Here is an 18,471-nt window from a genome sequence, read left to right as displayed (position 1 = left end):
TTGTCTGGTAAGACCCACCCACATTGGGAAGGGCATCTTGCCTCATACTGTACACTGATTTAAATCAAACCCACGGAAACCACCAGATAATGTTTGGACAAATGTTCTGGAACATTTTCTGCAGTCCAGCCCTCCTGTCTTCCGCTGGGAGTTTTGTGTCTGAGCTCACACAGACTTTACCTCATGTGTTTATTGTGCAGTAATACATGGCAGTTTCCTCATCTGTCAAGCTCCTTATTTGCAGGTCAATGTGTCCTTACAATTGTCTCAGGAGATGGTGAATTGGACCTTCACAGAGTTGGCATATCTTGTGCTACTCCCATCAGTATTTATTCCACAAACACACTCCACCTTCTTCCCTGGAGCTTGGTGGACCCAGTAGATATAATACTCATTTAACTTGAATTTAGTGCTTGTGCATGATAGTCTCAGAGACCGGCCAGGCTTCACCAAGCCTCCCCCAGATTCCACCAGCTGCACTTATCGCTGGACACTTGCAAACACAGAGATGTCACATCAAGAACCTGTCACATTCCCACTGTTTCTCAGAGCCATGTGCACTCACATATTTAATGTCTCTCATTATTCATAAATTACCACTTAAAATAGCAACAAGAAAAATCCAGCTCAGTCAAAACCCCATATTGTCCTGAGCAGGGACCAGGGACACCTATGAACATGGGCTGGGCTCCTGTCCCACAGTTGCATTGCCAGGACAGAAGTGCTTTTTATGAGGAGAAGGGCCATATTTTCATATACTCTTGCTATATAGGGACCTTTGGGTTTGGTCAGTGACATGAAGAACATGGCCCCTCAGTTTGACATGTATAAGGTGCATGTCAGTTGAGAACTACTCTTAGTTGGTTGGAATGTCACCTTGTAACTGAAAGTTTGCAGGTTTGACTCTGTGCCCTGTGCATATCAGGCACAGTCCAGACATCTACAAGAAGCAACAAGTTGTGTCTCTCTTTCCCCCTTGTTTTCTTTCTAAAAGCAATGAAAGTATTTTATACTCACCTTTTCCTCAGGTGAGTATAAAATAATAAAAGATAAAAAATAACGCAGTCACTCCATACATTTTGTCCTGTGCCCTCCCCACTAACAAAAGTGATCCAAGAGATGGAAGCATGACTTAGGAAAGTGAATTGTCATACAAAGAGAGAGATTTCATGTGAGAGATGCTTTTGAAAGTCACCAGTAATGAACACACCAAGAGACGTCACCTCTCATTTTTGACGGAGAATTAAAATTTCAGGAAGTTCATATCCAAGAGATAAGGAAGTTCCACCTGGCACTATTTCACCTACAAAGAGACCAGGGTCTGAAATAAGAAGAGTGTGACCCTAGAAAATGTGGACACACTGTCTGTGTGGATCATTGAAGATAGAAGCATAATCTCTACTGAGAAGCAGTAAGCACACCAGAGTCAATCCTTCAGGGGAGTTTGGTGCTGAGTGTGCGGAAGCATCTCTGACTCATTCTTGTTTTTAGTGCCTAGATTCTTTGGTAAAACCATGTTCAAACATTCAGAACAAAAATTTGAGTCAATTTTGACTATGTTTGTTTAAGGGAAGATGTGGATAAGATTTGGGGATTATTAAATTTATGTTATAAAATTTTATTTATATTTTAAATATATATGCCTTATTGTGTAAACTAATGTGCACAACATGTTAATTTTATGTATTTCTATACTGTAATGATGACATTGCAGCAACACTTAGCACCAACATCAAGTTGCATGAGTGTCCTCTTTTCCTTTTTGGAATAACTCAGTTCTAGTATCTTAGTAAATGTGTGACTATAAAATAATAGCGTTGTCTATGTTTATTTTACTGTGCATTAGATCTCTAGGGTTAGTGTACTGCACATTGCAAGCCTGTATCATTAAGCAGCTGAAGAGCCTGATGGCAATTTCTGAGAAGGAATAACACTGGATCAGAAATTAAGTCCAGCGATAAGTGCAGCTGGTGGAATCTGGGGGAGGTTGGTGAAGCCTGCAGGGTCTCTGAGATAATTAGTTATATAAAAAGCATTGTTTTCTTTATCAATTATACAACCAATGAATAATTCAAATAGCCTCTTATTGTCAAAGGTGCTTAATTATATAAGAAAATTCTCAAACACATCATGTGGATTCATTTTTTTACATATGGGACCTGTATCTATGTGGATATTTGACAAAATTCCAGTCAGGGAAGGAGAAAGGATGGATTGTCACTTTTCTGGCTTTTCACAAGTTAATTTCTGGAAAATGGTCTCCATATTTTCATCCCTTTCAGGTATACATGTTCCTCATTGAAATTCTGTCCCCCTGTACATAACATGTGTCAATGTGAACAGAAGCCTGAGTCACTACAAGTTATCTATGTGCAACACTGGGAAGAACACAACCTGGGCACACAAATGGTGGAGTTAACCAGGGCTGAGGTCACAGACATCTTATGTTCTTGTTTAAGAACACAGGTTGTGATTTTCCTCTTCTTTAGCCACTTTGATTTCTCCATCCTCACATTCCTCTGAAATGACAACACATATTTCCTAGATCTTTTAAGATACCTTGTGGATCCCTTGCTGGTATTCCTCAGTGGGTTGAGTGCTGGCCTATGAACCAAAGGGTCACTGGTTGGATCCTCAATGAGGGCAGATGCCTAGGTTGTAGGCCAGGTCCTCTGTGAGGGTCGTGTGAAAGGCAACCACGCATTGATGTTTCCTTCTCTCATTTGTTTTCCCTCCCTTCCCACTCTCAAATAAATAAATAAATAAAAGAATAAATAAATAAATAAAATATTTAAATCACCTATATATAAAAAGACATATTGTATAGTGTGTAAGAACACAAATCAATTGTGTATGTTGATTTTATATCTTATCTTTCCTCCATTCACTTTCAACTTCTGTTCATTTTCTGGTGCAGTTCTTATGTTTTCCATGTATAACATTATGTCATCTGCATAGAAATAGAAAGAAACCATTTAATCAGCTCCTTTTTGATTTAGACATGCTGTATTCCTTTTTCTTGCCTAAGTATTTTCACAAAGGCTTTTATTTCTCTTGAAGAGAGGTAGTTACACTGGGAGGGCTAGGCTTGATCCTGACCTTAGAAGACTGGCTCTGAAATTTGTTTAGTATGATGACACTTGACTTCTCAAATGTGGCCTTTCTTATGTTGGGGTACATTACTTGTATAACTATTTTTTTGAGAATTTTAATCATGAAGGGATTTTGAATTATGTAAATATATTTTCATTTTCTGTAATTATTTACAGTTGGTATAGTTTTATCCTTCATTCTGTGAATGAGTTGCATTACATTTATTGATGTATATACACTGGGCCATCATTGCATTCTAAGACAATATCCCATGTGCTCATGGTGAATGACCCTTTTAACACTTGTATCAGCTTCCTAGTGCATTTTAAAATATTTTTACGTTTGTTTTAATGGGAGAAATTTACCTGTTATTTTCTTTACTTTTAGTGTCCTTATTTGGCCTTATTTGGAAATGTACTGGTCACCTCAATTAATGTGTTTGAAAGTGTTCCCTCTTCTTACAATTCTTTGAATTGTTGGAGGAGCACTGAATGGGAAGTCATTGTTTTTTGAAGTTTTGTTATATTTCAGAGCTGAATCTAGTTGTGAATGTGCTGTTATTGAGAAGATTTATCAATACTTCAATTGCCTTTTATAAATCAGTAACAGTATAGCAATATTAAAATAAAATACCTATTTTGGCAGGAAGTAAGTGTACTATGAAATACAACTGTTGATCTGCACAGGGTGTGGACAATACATTGTAATTCCCACATGAGCAAATGTGGAGCTCTGAAATGGTAGGCTAACAGGCATCCTAATACTGCCTCCTACAGTTAGATCTGAGGAACAATAACTGACAGGGGAGAAGGTCAAAGATCCAGCCCAGGGAAATGCCCATCTCTTTAAACTGCACCCAGGGATGGTCTCTGTAGGGTCTAAGACTCAGCAGTCAAAGATATCTCAGCTCATCCATTGGGAGAGTGTGAGGATTTCACGAAAAATGGGACAGACTTCTTATTTAGATTTCTGTGCATGGAAAGAAAGCAATGAAAATAAAAACTAGTCTTCTTACACCATATTTCACAGTTCTTCTTGTGAAAGGCAACTTCCCACCAGGACACCCCATGCAATTTAAGGATAATGCATTTGGGTCATTTTGAATTACAGTTCTTTGAAGAGTACACAGTAATTTTATTTGCCATCCAAGAGATGCAAAAACAATAATATTTTCTGATATAGAATTCAAAAGTGTGCTAACCTTAAAAATGTACCTCCCTCACTTCCAACTGCATGGAGTACAAGGAACAGGTTCCAGCCATTCCTCTCTGAGACCATCTGTGGTTTATGCTGAATATACAGCTGTGCACAACTCCCAGATCATGACTGAGTTCAGCAGGGACACCAGGGAACATTTATTGCAGGGAGACACAGGTGTTAACTGAGGGAAACATTGGGCTCAAGAAATCCCCTAAAGGTTTGTTGTGCCTTCCTAAATGCAGGGAGATTTAAGCAAGTTCCACTTTCTGTGGACAACACTTGATCATATGCTCACTGTTTGTAAAGTCTTGCTATCTCCTCTGCATTTTTCTTCCTCAATACTGATACAATGTTTTTGGTTTGTGTGGGAATGATTCTACTATTGCAATGAACCTTTTAAAATTCAGACACAACAGTGGTAGAAACAATTATATGTCTAGAGGAAATCTTGTAAAACTCTTTACATTGAAAAGAAGCACACAACTCCCAGAAAACAGTCATTATAACACCATCTGTACCTGTTGCATCAACCAATCTCTGTATACAGTGTGTCTTGAGCACCCCTGAAGGTTCTGATGTAAATATTTTAAAATTTAAGTAAAATGTTTGTTGTGAAAAATGTCTCTGAAAAAGATCATAAAAATGTGATTAAATAATTATAATGGCCTGAAAGATAACACAGACAAAATGAATCCAAAATGAGAGTTAGATTTGTGAAAATAGGGAATAAAATGGAAAAGAGGGTGAGGAGGAAACCCTGATTGCTTACAGTTTTTCACTGGGAGCTCTTGTTAGAAGGAGCAAGGAATCCTACAGGTCACCTTGCAGAGCACAGGGTGCAAATTTCACACATGGATTGCCTCCCAGAAAGAGACACCAGGACCCCAAAAGCAAGGATATCCTGTCACATTTGGGATGGCACTTCCATGCTGACTGTTTTCTGTTCTTAGTCATGTGGACACAGCAGATGGTGCTTTCTCCAAGGCTAGATATCAGGAGTCCCTATGGGTGTATTTTTTTGCACTGTGTCCCTCACACAGTAATGCATGACTGGGTCAGATGTCTTCAGACTGTCTCATGGCAGGTAACTGGTGCTGATGGCATTGTCCATGGAAATGGTGATATGGCCTTGGAAGGTCAGGCTCTGCCTGGTGTTAGAGTCATCGGCATCAATCCTTCCCATACATTCCAAGGTTTTCCCAGGGTCTATGACACACCTCACTGATCCAGTTGCTAAAAAATCTGTATCCAGAAGTCCTGCAGGAGATCCTCAGAGACTCCATTAGTATTTTCACCTCTACCCCAGATGGCATCAGCTGCACTTGAGCACAGGCACCTGTGTGGAAAAGCAGGACTCAGGCCAGGGGCTCCCTTCTCTCCTCCCTTCATTATGACCCTAACACTAGGCTCATGACTCATCTGGCAAGACAATCAGAAGGGCGGCAAAGGCACTGACACTGTCCACCCCAGAAGAAGACAGTGAAGGCTAGAACAGAAGACCAAGCAATGCAGTGAGGTACACCTCACTGTGGAGGTAGTGTGGATTTAAAGGAGCAGTCCCCTGTGTGAGCGAGCATATTTACAGTCCTATCCTGCAGGTGAGAGCCCCCCTGTGTCCATAGCCAAGAAGCCCCAGAGCATGAGAAAGTAAGTGTTCATGGGCCTCATGGAAAGCATTAAGCCATTCATATCCAGACTGTGTTCCTAGGAAAAGTGAACCCACATTAGAAGATAGGTAAATTCCAGTTAGGACAAAGTGCCACTTCACAAGGTGGCTGTGATCTGAAGTAACCAACTAGATACCAAGTGAATTTTGGGTATTTGATGGTGGGGTCATGTGGACAGGCAAGGTTGTCATATGTCATCATAAGCTTAGACACTCAACTTATGGTGGTGGCAGAGTGCTAGAGAAAATATTCATGCCACCTGGGTTGATTGAATTGGGAAGATTATTTAATGGAGTTCTGCAGTAGAATAGAGATATGGGGTTCAACTCTGAATAAAACAAACATATGCTGTAATTTGGCTGCAGGGAGAAGGGTGGGGTCAGCAGATGGAAAAGTATTAAGAGGGAACAGCAGGGGTGAGAGGGCGTTGGTCATTTAACCTCACAGGATTCATGCTGAAAGAAGACCAGGGTGATCAGTTATTGTTTAGAGTGGTGTTGGTTAGCAAATGAAATTAGGTATAAAGGGTGATCAAATATCTATGTCGGGCAATTTTAGCCCAAACAACAGGATTGATGCCAATATCGGGCTGTGCAAAAACGGACCTTAAAGACCCAAGGTGGCAGCCTCCTCAGGAAGATATAGAGAGGAACCTGACTGAGGTTTGGTTGAGGAGAAGACCTTCATGCAAAGATGCCTCAGCCTTGGTGGTAGGCAGCCTTGGTCAGAATCCAAGGTCAGTACTGGGGAAAGACTTGATATGAACTCAGTAGGCACAAGAACGTGTAAGACAATGTTGACTGTTCTCTAAGTACCACTGCCTTCCAGGGATTACTGAACCAGTTGAACACATTTACCTAGCATGAAGGTGAGGAATCATTTGACTGATCAATTAATTGACTTGTACTTTACAATGCTAAGATTTCTGGTGGATTTTAAAAGAGATAATCTATCTGATCCTAGGGATACTATAACATTAAAGGTCAGGAAGCTGTGGAAGACAAATGAAAATATATATATATATGGAGGAGCCAGAATAAGAGATGAGATTATTGCAAGAAGATGAAAGTGACCACCAAAGGACTAAGGCTACAAAATGTTAGTGTAAAGCGTGATTTGCAACAGAGTGTAAGGATTGAAATGGCTGAGGGTAAATTATACCAGGAAAGCAGCATGTGGGCTTGTGTGGAGACCAGGAAGCAGATTGGACTAAAGAGAGAATAGAACTTCCAAGACCTGGGAGAGGCAATGCATTCCAAACTTCAGTTTATTCAGGAAGAATGATGACTGGGCTCCATCTCACTGGTAGTGGGATTTTTAAAGATTCTTCAGTGAAGGTCGATGATAAGCCACTCAGGAAATGCCTCAGGATGGGACTGTGGAGGTCACAGGACCTCTAGTGATCACCCTGAGCCTCCAAGGCAGACTGACCATTGACCTCACAGTCCAGCAGTGGGCTCATCTGGGAAGGTCTGTGCTGAAGTTTCAAGGTAGTCTGTGAAGAGGAAAGGAACATGAGGACAGAGAACTTGAAAATTTCTTGAACATTCATAATTTTTAAATTAATTATAAAATGGGACTGTATCCTGTTAATTCAATATTTGCAGTTTCCTGTAGTCATCAATTTCAGAGCACAGTCAAGTCAGTTGAGGTTTTTTTAAAGGTTTTATTTATTTATTTTTAGAGAGAGAGGAAAGGATGGAGAAAGATACAGAAACATCAATGTATGGTTGCCTCTCGGGTGCTCCCTGCTGGGACAAGGAATGTGCCTTGACTGGGGATCAAACTGACCACCCTTCGCTTCACAGAACGGTGCTCAATCCACTTTTAGAGAGTGCGATTGAGTGAATGAAAAGTCAGATAATGCTTAGTTTTAATGTATGTTGAGTTACACAGGTTGTCTCCTGCTCTGTGTTATCAGAAACAACAACCTTCAGCCATCTGAGAAGGTGAGACTTGACCAGGGACTGATCCTCAAGGGCCCTTTGAACCAGTTATGTTGTTTCACCCAGCTTCACTGCCCATGGGGTGTGAACATGTTGTATTCATTGTATGTGTGTTTCTCTGATGCCCAGAGGTAATTCTCTGACAGAATCCTACAGGACATTCAGCAGATAAAAGCTGCTTGAATTTGCATTTTCCCCACCTGCACATTTAGCGAAGCAGGTGCTCACACTACAGACTCGTCTTAAAACAGCACTATGCTGGACAACCAGGGCTCCTACACATAATGATCACCACCAACAACAACCTCTGCAGAAACAGAAAAACACCATTTTTATATAACATTTATTAAAATTTCAGAAACGCTGAACAGGTGAGTCCAAAAGTCCTCCCATTAACACTGGTGGCCCATCGTTCTCCACAGAGGTACATATTGGTCGTCTGCTGTGAGAACTGGAAAGACCATGCAGTCAGTGATTTCCACTCACAGCTGACCTCTGTCCCCCTGCATTCAGACAGAAAAAAAATGATGAAAACGATCCATATATTATACCCACGTCCAATTCTGGTTAGGCTCAGCATATGTGGGGTCAGAAGGTTTGATGTTTTGTTTGCATTGGGCACAAAAGTGTCTTAGACGCTTCCTGATGTTCACATAAGAATATTATCTTTAAAACAGATTTTTCTAACTCAGAGACTTCAGTGGTGAGGAATCAGGAACCCAGAGAAGTTTCCTGAGGGAGCCTGTTAAGGAGGAAGAAACCAGGCAGAAAACCAGCCCAAATCTTCAAATACATTTGCTGCTAAGACAGTCCTTGAGTTCAGGTGCCCAGAGAACTCCACAGTGGTTGAAGCTCCTCCCACAGGAGGGTTTGTGTCTGGGCTCATGCTGACTTCCCTTGACTATTAGGCTCACACAGTAATACTCAGCCATGTCCTGAACTCTCAGGCTGCTCAGCTCCATGTAGGCTGTCCTCATGGATGTGTCTGAGCTCATGGTGACCCTGCCCTGGAACCTCTGTGCATAGATGCAGCACTATTTTCAGGGTCAACTTGTTCCATCCATCTAGCTGTTTTCCTTGGGCATGTTGCACCCAGTGCATAGCGTAGTTGGTGAAGGTGAATCCCAAACCTTACAGGAGACCTTCACTGAGGCAGGAGTCCTCACCTCAGCACTCAACTGCAACAGCTGAAACTGGGAGTGGACACCTATGGAGAGCTTTCAGGCATGGGTCAAAATCTCCCTTCACTGTCACTGCTCCCCTCCACAACCCAGGATATGGGAAGACCCTTACCTCTAGTAACTGCCACCCAAAAGAGGGCTTTCCAATTCCAGTCCATGGTGAGGGGCTGTACTTCAGGACTTCTGTGAGTGAGTGTTTGTATGTGATTCTAAGGACACAGATAGACCCACATTTAACCTACTTTATCTTTTCTCATTTCCATCTGCATGGGTCAGATGTTTCATAACTGAAAACTTGATGTCACCTGAGAGAAGATGGAGGACACAGGGACAAAGATTTGAGGGTGTATGAAGGCCCAAGTCCTATACAATGTTGTAAGATATGAGGCCACTGCCAGGTCTCTGAGCTCTGAGCAGACACAGATCCTCCCAATGAGGAATAAGTTCCCAGAGGACATTCTACCCATTGTGAACCCACCTTTGAGAAACATGAAGACTTCCTGAACAAATCCTGGGCTTAATGTCTGAATGTCTTATCCCTGGATCAATGTGTCTACACAATTATCCACCTAGTTACTTAATAAAACCATCCATTTTCACAGTCCCTTACATTTAAAATGTAAAGAAATATCGTTGACTCTGGTAGTCATGTATTATGGAAGTTGGTAAATGTCCTGATAGAATAGGATATCTACAGTCACCAAATATTCAACTCTTATTTTCCAGGTTTTCATGAAAATAAAAAGACACAGACCCTCACAGGAAATTCTTTCCAGGCCCCCCACACTTGCTCCTGGGGCAGCTGTTCTGAGTTTATGTATCCCATGCACAAGCTGCAGGGGTTCCTGTTTTGGCTCACTGAGCATGAACTTCTCAGTGACTCTAGTCCAGAATTAAAAGTAGTGCCTTGACATCCAGACACTACCTCAGGGATATTATGGGCTTTAATTCTTTGGACACAGATAAATGATGTTACTAAACCCCAGGGATTCTGCAGGGAGCTCCAAAGATAAGGTCCTGTGAATCCACCAGGAAGTCCCTTCCCTGGAGCTGCCAGATGATGTGACACAGCCAAAATCCCTGAGCCCTAAATCTCTTGGGGATGTTGGGGGCCTCGGATATCCTCCAGGTGCCTCAGGTGGAAGGTCTTATCTGAGTATCCTTGCATGCGGTACAAGTTCCACTGCACTTCTACTGCTTAATAAGTGACAAACACACACTGTGATGATTTTCATGGTATTGTACTTCAGCTCTCCCTTATTGGCTCTGCCTATCACTTGAGGAGCACCCCAACATGGGTCCTACGCTGGGGTGTGTTGCTGTGTGTGACACCCAAGTTTTTTGTCTATTCTCATTGTTCTATCCACACAGTTACCTTCCCTTCTGACAATAAAATTCATGGACCGCATACTCCACATCCCATGTGGAAACAGTCTCACAGCTCAGTGACCCACAGCTGTGCCTGACAGTCTCAGCAAGAATCACCATTTCCTCCTGCAATTTGACTTCTTTTTCTACCGTCCTGGACTTCCCCACACTGATCAAGGCAACAGGAGTGAAAGTTCAGACACCACTGGACATTACTCAGACTTCCTTTCGAAGGTGACATTCTCTATGGGTGGCCATGGAGGAGCCAAGAAATACCACCGTATTGGTTTTGTGTCCTCCAAATCTAGCAGTGCAACATGCACTGAGTTCCAGCTTAGATTCAGGGACAGACAAGATCATTTTTTTCAGTTTTTTCAGTGTGGGGGAATGTCACAGTTGGCCTTAACATAGAAGGACATTGAGAAAGTTCTCAATTTCATAGGACCATGAATCAGTGCTAGTTTTATCAAACATGTGTCATTTATGTATGCCACAATGTTATTTAAGTCACTGCACATTTATCCTCTATGTTGATCTTGTTATTGTGATGTATTATCACATTGGAACATTCATTGAGCAAGCATTCTTTTTAAGAAAATGCTCACAGTAATTTTATAAATAAAATAAATTTTGATCATTTCAGTAAATGTTCTTTTCCACATGAAGTCAAGCTGCAGTTACTTAGTGGGCACGACCAAGATGGAGAAGAATTGTTTGCAACATCAATCACTGAGGACATTAATCCTGTGCCTTGTTGTCAGCTTTGTCTGCTGAAGTTGTCTCAGTGATCTCTGAAGTCATGTGGGACTGCTTTATCCATCCTCAATAATCTTTCTTGAATTGAATCTTTATGAGGCTCCAGTATTTTCAATGGACCTCACAGGTCTAGGGCACAGGGAATGTTAGGCAATAGCCTTGCAAAATAATGTGACATTAAGTAATCTGGTCCTCCTGTTTGTTCACTGAATGCATATTTGAATTTTCATTTATATGGAATTGATGCTCACATTCAAGACAGATGTCCCAAAGCCCATGAACTTTGATTTCAGGCAGCAGACCCAGGAGAGCTCTTGCTGTAACTCCTCTTGGTCAGAAGGCTGAGGACCTGGTGCCCAGAGCAAGAGAAGACCTATGTCCCAGTTCTAGAATCAAGCACACAGGCAGGAAGGGCTTAATTTTCATTTTTCAGTTTCTTTCATTTAGTACCTAAGTGAAATGAAGGATGCCCATTCACTTGGGAGGAAACAATCTACTTCTCTGAGCCACCATTTCAAAAGTAAGTTCACCTGTAAGTTCACTTGGGCAAACCCATGAATAAATCAGCCACATGTTTGGGCACCTTGTGATCTAGTCAAACTAACACAAAAAACAACAATCACAACAAATATTAAGTTGAAGAGTTACAAGTCAGAGATACTGTGCAACTGTTTAATGCATTTAGACAGAGATGAATGAACTATTCTAGAATCGTTGTGGTGAATGATATCTTAGGTACCTACATGTTGAATGTCAGTTGAAGAGGAAGCTCCCTGTCAGAGATGAAACCAAATCTTAAGTAAGTCCTGTGAGCCCCCTGGTGTTTTCACCCCATCTGCAGGGAGGTTTTTATCTGGGCTCACACTGACTTCCTCTCACTGTGCGTCTAGCACAGTAATACACAGCAGAGTCCTCGGTTCTCAGGCTGTTCATTTGCAGATAGGCGGTGTTTTTGGAATCATCTCTTGAGATGGTGAATCTGCCTTTCACAGATGGAGCATATTCTGTTGTGTGACTGTTAGCTTTGTTTCTAATAACACCTACCCAGTGCAGTCCCTTTCCAGGAACCTCGCGGATCCAGCTTATATAGTAGTCACTGAACGTGTATCCAGAACCTATGCAGGAGAGTCTCAGAGACCCTCCAGGCTGCCTCACGTCCCCACCAGACTCCACCAACTGCACCTCACATCGTACACCTGCAGACAAGAGATTTTCATTAGCAGCACGTGCACATGCATGCGCGCGCACACACACACACACACACACACACACAATCCAACAATTTATCTGTAATGTTACCATTTAAAAGCATCAGAACAAATGCCCAGCTCAGCCCAAACTTCATGATGCTTCCTCTGGGTTAACTGCAGCAGTGAAAACAAACTGCAGAGACCCAGATGCTTGAGTTGCTTTCCCTGAGGTGCAGGAACAGCCACAAATCTTGCTTTATCTGAACATGATGAGGCCCATTTGAATATACTCCTCCCCTTAGTGACAGAGAATTCAAGTCCCTGGGTGACGGATGGTCCCCACTTGACTAGAAGTAAAATCACACTCATTCTCACAGTGGTGATTTTTATAAGAGGCTGGTTAATGTATGTGCTGTAGAATTATTATTTTTGCTGCTAAATTCTACCATCTGGCAGTTTAACACAACTTAATTTATAACAATATTCCACATGCACAGTCTTTCAAGCTAGACGCTCAGAAGAAATTCCATGTGTGGCCTTGTCCATTTATCTACACACAGAGAGACATTCATCACAATCATCAGCCTCCCAGGGCTTGGGGCAGCAGGCACTGCATGGGCTGCTTCTTGGTTTTTTAAGGCAGAATCCCTGCTCATAAATACACATATGCATCAGTGTGGAGTAAGAGAATGGGAAGAAGGAATAAATACATGTAGGCTATTTCAACTACCCTGGAAACTGCCAGTGCTCAGCCTCTTCACCTTCATCTCCCAATGGCTTACCAACTGTCAACAATAGTGACTTGGGTGCAGTAAGAACATCAACAATTATTCTGTGAGTGGTTACTCTGGCCCAAATGCCACACTGCCAATGGTATATACAGTGTCTGGAAAGTTTGAAAAATGGCACAATTTGTTAAAATCATAAAACCTGCTGTCCCACTTGGCGAATGGTACAGTCAAGTGGCATTCATGCCCATGCCTTCAAGTGAACATCAGCTATGTCCCTGTGATATGATGATTAAAAGAAACATGGATTTATAGATTTTACCCCCAGTGGAATCATGACCTTGCTCCATCCTGATGTAGTAAATACTGAAAGGATGCATGGGTTATACCCACTTCTAATGTTGCCTTCCCACTATATCTGTTTAAGAGGCTCCCATGTCTTTTAAACAGGAGGTTTTATCTTTAAAAAAAATACCAGAGAGTTTTAAGATGTCAGAGGAGTGAATGGGAGTCACGCTGACCTCCTCCCAAAACCAAACTGGAATTGCAACTAAATACTGGAGTACTCACCTGGAAAACAATGGAAAAATAGTGGGAGAGGAACCTTGATGCCATGGACAGTGGATTCCACTCTCACTCATTCCAACGGGTAAGAAGTGTGGTGGAGGCTCAAGAGGGTGAGCTGGGAGCCCACGGGCACTGGCAACAGAGGGACATTGAAATGGCTAGTTAGCTTCCCCCGAGAAGAACGGGGTCTGAATCATAAACAGGGACCCCTAAACTACAGCAGCTAAAACCAAGAAAATACAGACAAAATGCAACCCCAAAAAGCTTAGGGGCGCTCTCTGCCAGAGACACGTGGCTGGGGATGTAAAGAGACATTTAAAGGGCCAACACAAAAATTGCAGTGGCAGCCACCCTCCTTGATCGCTGGGTAGAAGCGGCAGCAGGGTGGGCTGGTGCCTGGGAAAAGACTGGTGAGGAAAACTTTGTGAAGAGAACTGACATGGCGGCCGGTGGAGCCCGGGTGATGGCGCGCCTCCCACTCTGCAGCTACCATCTCACTCAGGCAAAAGGGACTCAATTAACCTGTCTTTTGTGCACTCCGCACACAGCTTGTAGGCATGTGAGCTGCGGGGCTGAGTGCAGACTGGCTGGGAGAGCCTTGAGGAGAGAGTGGAGACGGATGCGTTGGGGAAAGAACAGGATGAGGAAACGAGGAGTCCCGACTCCCTCCCCATTCTCTAGTCTCCATTGTGGACTGGAAAGGCGCGACACCAAGGAGGCAGAAGCGGGGTGCGCATAAACCAGATTGCCTGCGATTGAAACACAGTCTGCACAGGGGGTGGTTCCTTGGCCGAAGGGGTCACAGAACTGCCCGGAGGCCCCTGAGGAGAGTCTGGAAACGGAGGCATTGGGGAAAGAATGGGAGGAGGAACCGGGGAGGTCAGACTCCCTCCCTGTTCTGTAGTCTCCATTGTGGGCTGGAAAGGTGTGCCACCAAAGAGGCAGAAGAGGGGAGCGCAGGAACCAGACGAATGCCTGCGATTGAAACGCAGTCCACACTGGTAGTGGATCCTTGGCTGAAGGGGTCACAGAACTGTCCAGAGACCCCTGAGGAGAGACTAGAAACGGAGGCATTGGGGAAAGAACAGGAGGAGGAACCGGGGAGTCCTGACTCCTTCTCCTTGCTGTAGCCTCCATTGAGTGGGAAGAGGCCACACCCCCAAAGAACCAAAAGCCGAAAACCACATATAGAAACCCCAAAAACACCCAGTGCAGATGTGCACACTTGCGCCGAGTGACTGGTGAGGGTTGGAGAGCGTGTGTGTGACCCATGCGGACTGGCGAACGCTTGCACTGGCCAGCAAGTCCTCCTACAGATTTGCACCAATACCGCCTGCGAGGGAGTGCACAGAGCGGCAAGGGAAGGTATAATTGGACTGCCTGACCGCGATTGAGGAGCAGCCCACAAAATTAGTAGAGCTGCCCAGAGTCCATGGAGCAGAGACCAGAGACAGGATTAACCAGAGAGTCCTGGAGCTTACTTCCTCCCATTTCCGTAGTCCCCATTTGGGGAGGGCAAGCATCGCACCCAAGAGCCAAAAGCGGGGAAAACACACAATAGAAGAACCTAAACTGACCAGTGCTAGGGAGCTCGCCAGGCAAAGGGGCCAGATGAGTACGTGAGGTCGCGAATGAGCCCCCTGGTCTGGGAGAAGCACATGCGAGCCCAGGCAGGTGGGGGATCCTGCCATGCTGGGAGCGTGCTCAAGGAGCTGCCGTGAGAGTACAGAGCGATCGCAAAAAATAGCCCAGCCCTGACCGAAGAGGTCACAGAGCTGCCCCAAGCAGGAGTCAGACACAGACAGTAGACTCCTGGAAGGCACAAACAACCCAAGGTCATATAGGGTTAACTGACATCATCAGAGGCAAGCCCAGAAAGAAAAGTAAAGGACAAAAATACTTAACAGACTCTCACAAAAATGGGAAGAAAAAGAAGTTCCCCCCAAATGAGTGGAAAAGGGGACTCCCTACAGAGAGAGCTAAATGAAATAGAGGCAAGGAAACTATCACATACTGAATTTGAAACAATGCTTCTAAGGAAGCTCAATGAGCTCAGCCAGCTCAAAGAGAACTATGAGAAACTACAAAGTATCAGGATCTTACAGCAAACTATATCAGTCTAGAAAAGGACATAGAAACTATCAATAAGACACAAGAGGATATGAAGAATACCATTTCTGAATTGAAGAACACAGTAGAAGGAATCCAAAGCAGGCTGGATGAAGCTAAGGATCAAATCAGTGAGATGGACGACAAGGTAGAAAAAAGCTCCCAGAAAGAACAAAAAATGGAAAAACGGCTCAAAAGGAATGAAGGGAAATTTAGGAAATGCAGGACAACCTGAAACGCAATAATATCTGTATAATAGGGATCCCAGAAGGAGAAGAAGAGGAGCAAGGGATAGAGAACCTCCTCGAAAAAGCAATGATGGAAAATTTCCCTAATTTGAGGAGAGAAAGGCTCTCATCGATCCAGGAGGCACAGAGGACTCCACTCAAGAGGAACTCAAAGAGGTCCACTCCAAGACACATCATTAAAATGACAAATGTTAAAGACAAAGAGAGAATCCTGGAGGCAGCAAGGGAGAAGGAGAAAGTAACATACAAGGGGGACCCGATACGCTTAGGAGCTGACATCTCAACAGAAACACTACAAGCCAGAAGGGAATGGCAACAAATATTCCAAGCCATGAAAAGCAAGGGCCTACAGCCAAGGCTGCTCTACCCAGCTAGACTCTCCATTAAAATAGAAGGGGAAATACGGAGTTTTCCAGACAAGAGAAGACTAAAGAATACATCTCTACCAAACCAGCACTCCAAGATATGCTAAGGGGACTAGTTTAAGCAGATGAAGGAAAGGAATGAGAGAGAGAGGAACGCAGGTACGAAGAGAAAAGATAAGTAAGTTTGTATGAGTAATATTTCTCAATGAGAATGGACTAAATGCCCCAATCAAAAGACACAGGGTAGCTGAATGGATAAGAAAACATGACCCACACATATGCTGCCTCCAAGAGACCCACCTCAGAGTAAGAAACCTACACAGATTGAAAGTAAAGGGATGGAGAAAAATATTCCAAGCAAATGGGCATGAGAAAAAGGCCGGGGTTGCCATACTTGTATCAGACAAAGTAGATTTCAAAACAAAGTCCATAAGAGAGAACCAGAGGGGCACTGTATCATACTTAAAGGAAGAATCTATCAAGAAGACATCAACATTGTAAACTTATATGCTCCCAATATAGGAGCCCACAAGTTTATAAGGAAATTGTTGGATGACTTCAAATAGATATAGACAGCAACACACTGATAGTAGGGGATTTCAACACCCCACTGTCAGAAATGGACAGCTCTTCCAAACAAAACATTAATAAACATATCGTGGCGCTGAATGACACACTGAATCAAAGAGACTTAACTGACATATATATATAACCTTACATCCCAAAGAAGAAAAATACACATTCTTTTCAAATACTTATGGCAGTTTTTCAAAGATAGGCCACATGATAGGACACAAAGCAAGCCTCAGCAAATTCAGGAAAATTGAAATAATACCAAACTTTTTCTCAGACCACAAGAGAATGAAACGGGAACTCAACCTCAAAGAGAAACTTCAAAAACTGGCAAACTCATGGAGACTGAACAGTAGACTATTGAACAATGAATGGGTCGATAATGAGATAAGAGAAGAAATCAAAAAATTTCTGGAAACAAATGAAAATGAACAGACAACTGTCCAAAACCTATGGGACACAGCAAAGGCGGTCCTGAGAGGGAAGTTCATAGCAATACAGGCTTACCTAAAGAAGATAGAAACATTTTAAATAAAAGACCTAATACTACAACTTCAAGAACTGGAGAAACGACAACAAATAAATCCCAGAGCAAGTAGAAGGAAGGAAATAGTCAAGATGAGAGCAGAACTGAATGACATACAGACAAAAAGAACAATTCAGAGGATCAACCAATCCAGAAGCTGGTTACTTGAAAAGATAAATAAAATTGACAAGCCTTTAAGCAGACTCATCAAGAATAAAAGGGAGAGGACCCAAATTAATAATATCAGAAATGAAAGAGGAGAAATAACAACTGATACCACAGAAATATAAATGATCGTCAGAAATTACTATGAACAATTATATGCCAAGAAATTTGAACATCTTGATGAAATGGACAAATTTTTAGAAAAGTATAATCTTCCAACACTGAAGGAGGATGAAACAGAAAGCTTGAACAGACCGATAACAGCTGGGGAAATGGAAGCAGTAATCAAGAAACTCCCAGCACACAAATGCCGAGGGCCGGACAGTTTCACAGGAGAATTTTACAAGATATTTAAGGAAGAGCTAACCCCTGTCCTTCTCTGATTATTCAAAAAAAAAAAAATCCAAGAGGAAGGAAGACTTCCAGACTCTTTCTATGAGACCAACATCACCCTGATCCCAAAACCAGATAAAGACACTACAAAGAAAAACAAAACTACAGGCCAATTTCGCTGATGGACATAGATGCTAAAATCCTCAACAAAATATTGTGGAAACACATCCAGCAATATATTCAAAAGATTATCCACCACGATCAAGTGCTCGATAACCCAGGCATGCAGGGATGGTTCAATATATGCAAATCAGTAAACGTGATACATCACATAAATAAAAGAAAAGACAAAAACCGCATGATCATCTCGATAGATGCAGAAAAAGGATTTGATAACGTACAGCACACATTTATGATCAAAACACTCAGCAAAATGGGAATAAATGGGCATTCCTC

General features: G+C 42.6%; 1 pseudogene; it reads right to left on the bottom strand.

The window, feature by feature from the left end:
* LOC129069704 (immunoglobulin heavy variable 1-3-like) overlaps positions 1-9,245 on the bottom strand; it is a 30,869-nt pseudogene extending 21,624 nt beyond the window's left edge.
* Positions 9,246-18,471: the final 9,226 nt, after the last annotated feature.

Source organism: Pteronotus mesoamericanus, unplaced genomic scaffold, assembly GCF_021234165.1.
Source record: "Pteronotus mesoamericanus isolate MK-2021 breed Mesoamerican mustached bat unplaced genomic scaffold, CSHL_Meso_final contig_238, whole genome shotgun sequence".
Lineage (NCBI taxonomy): Eukaryota > Metazoa > Chordata > Mammalia > Chiroptera > Mormoopidae > Pteronotus > Pteronotus mesoamericanus.
The sequence above is the reverse complement of the archived record's forward strand: the minus strand, read 5'-3'. Positions and strand labels throughout refer to the sequence as shown.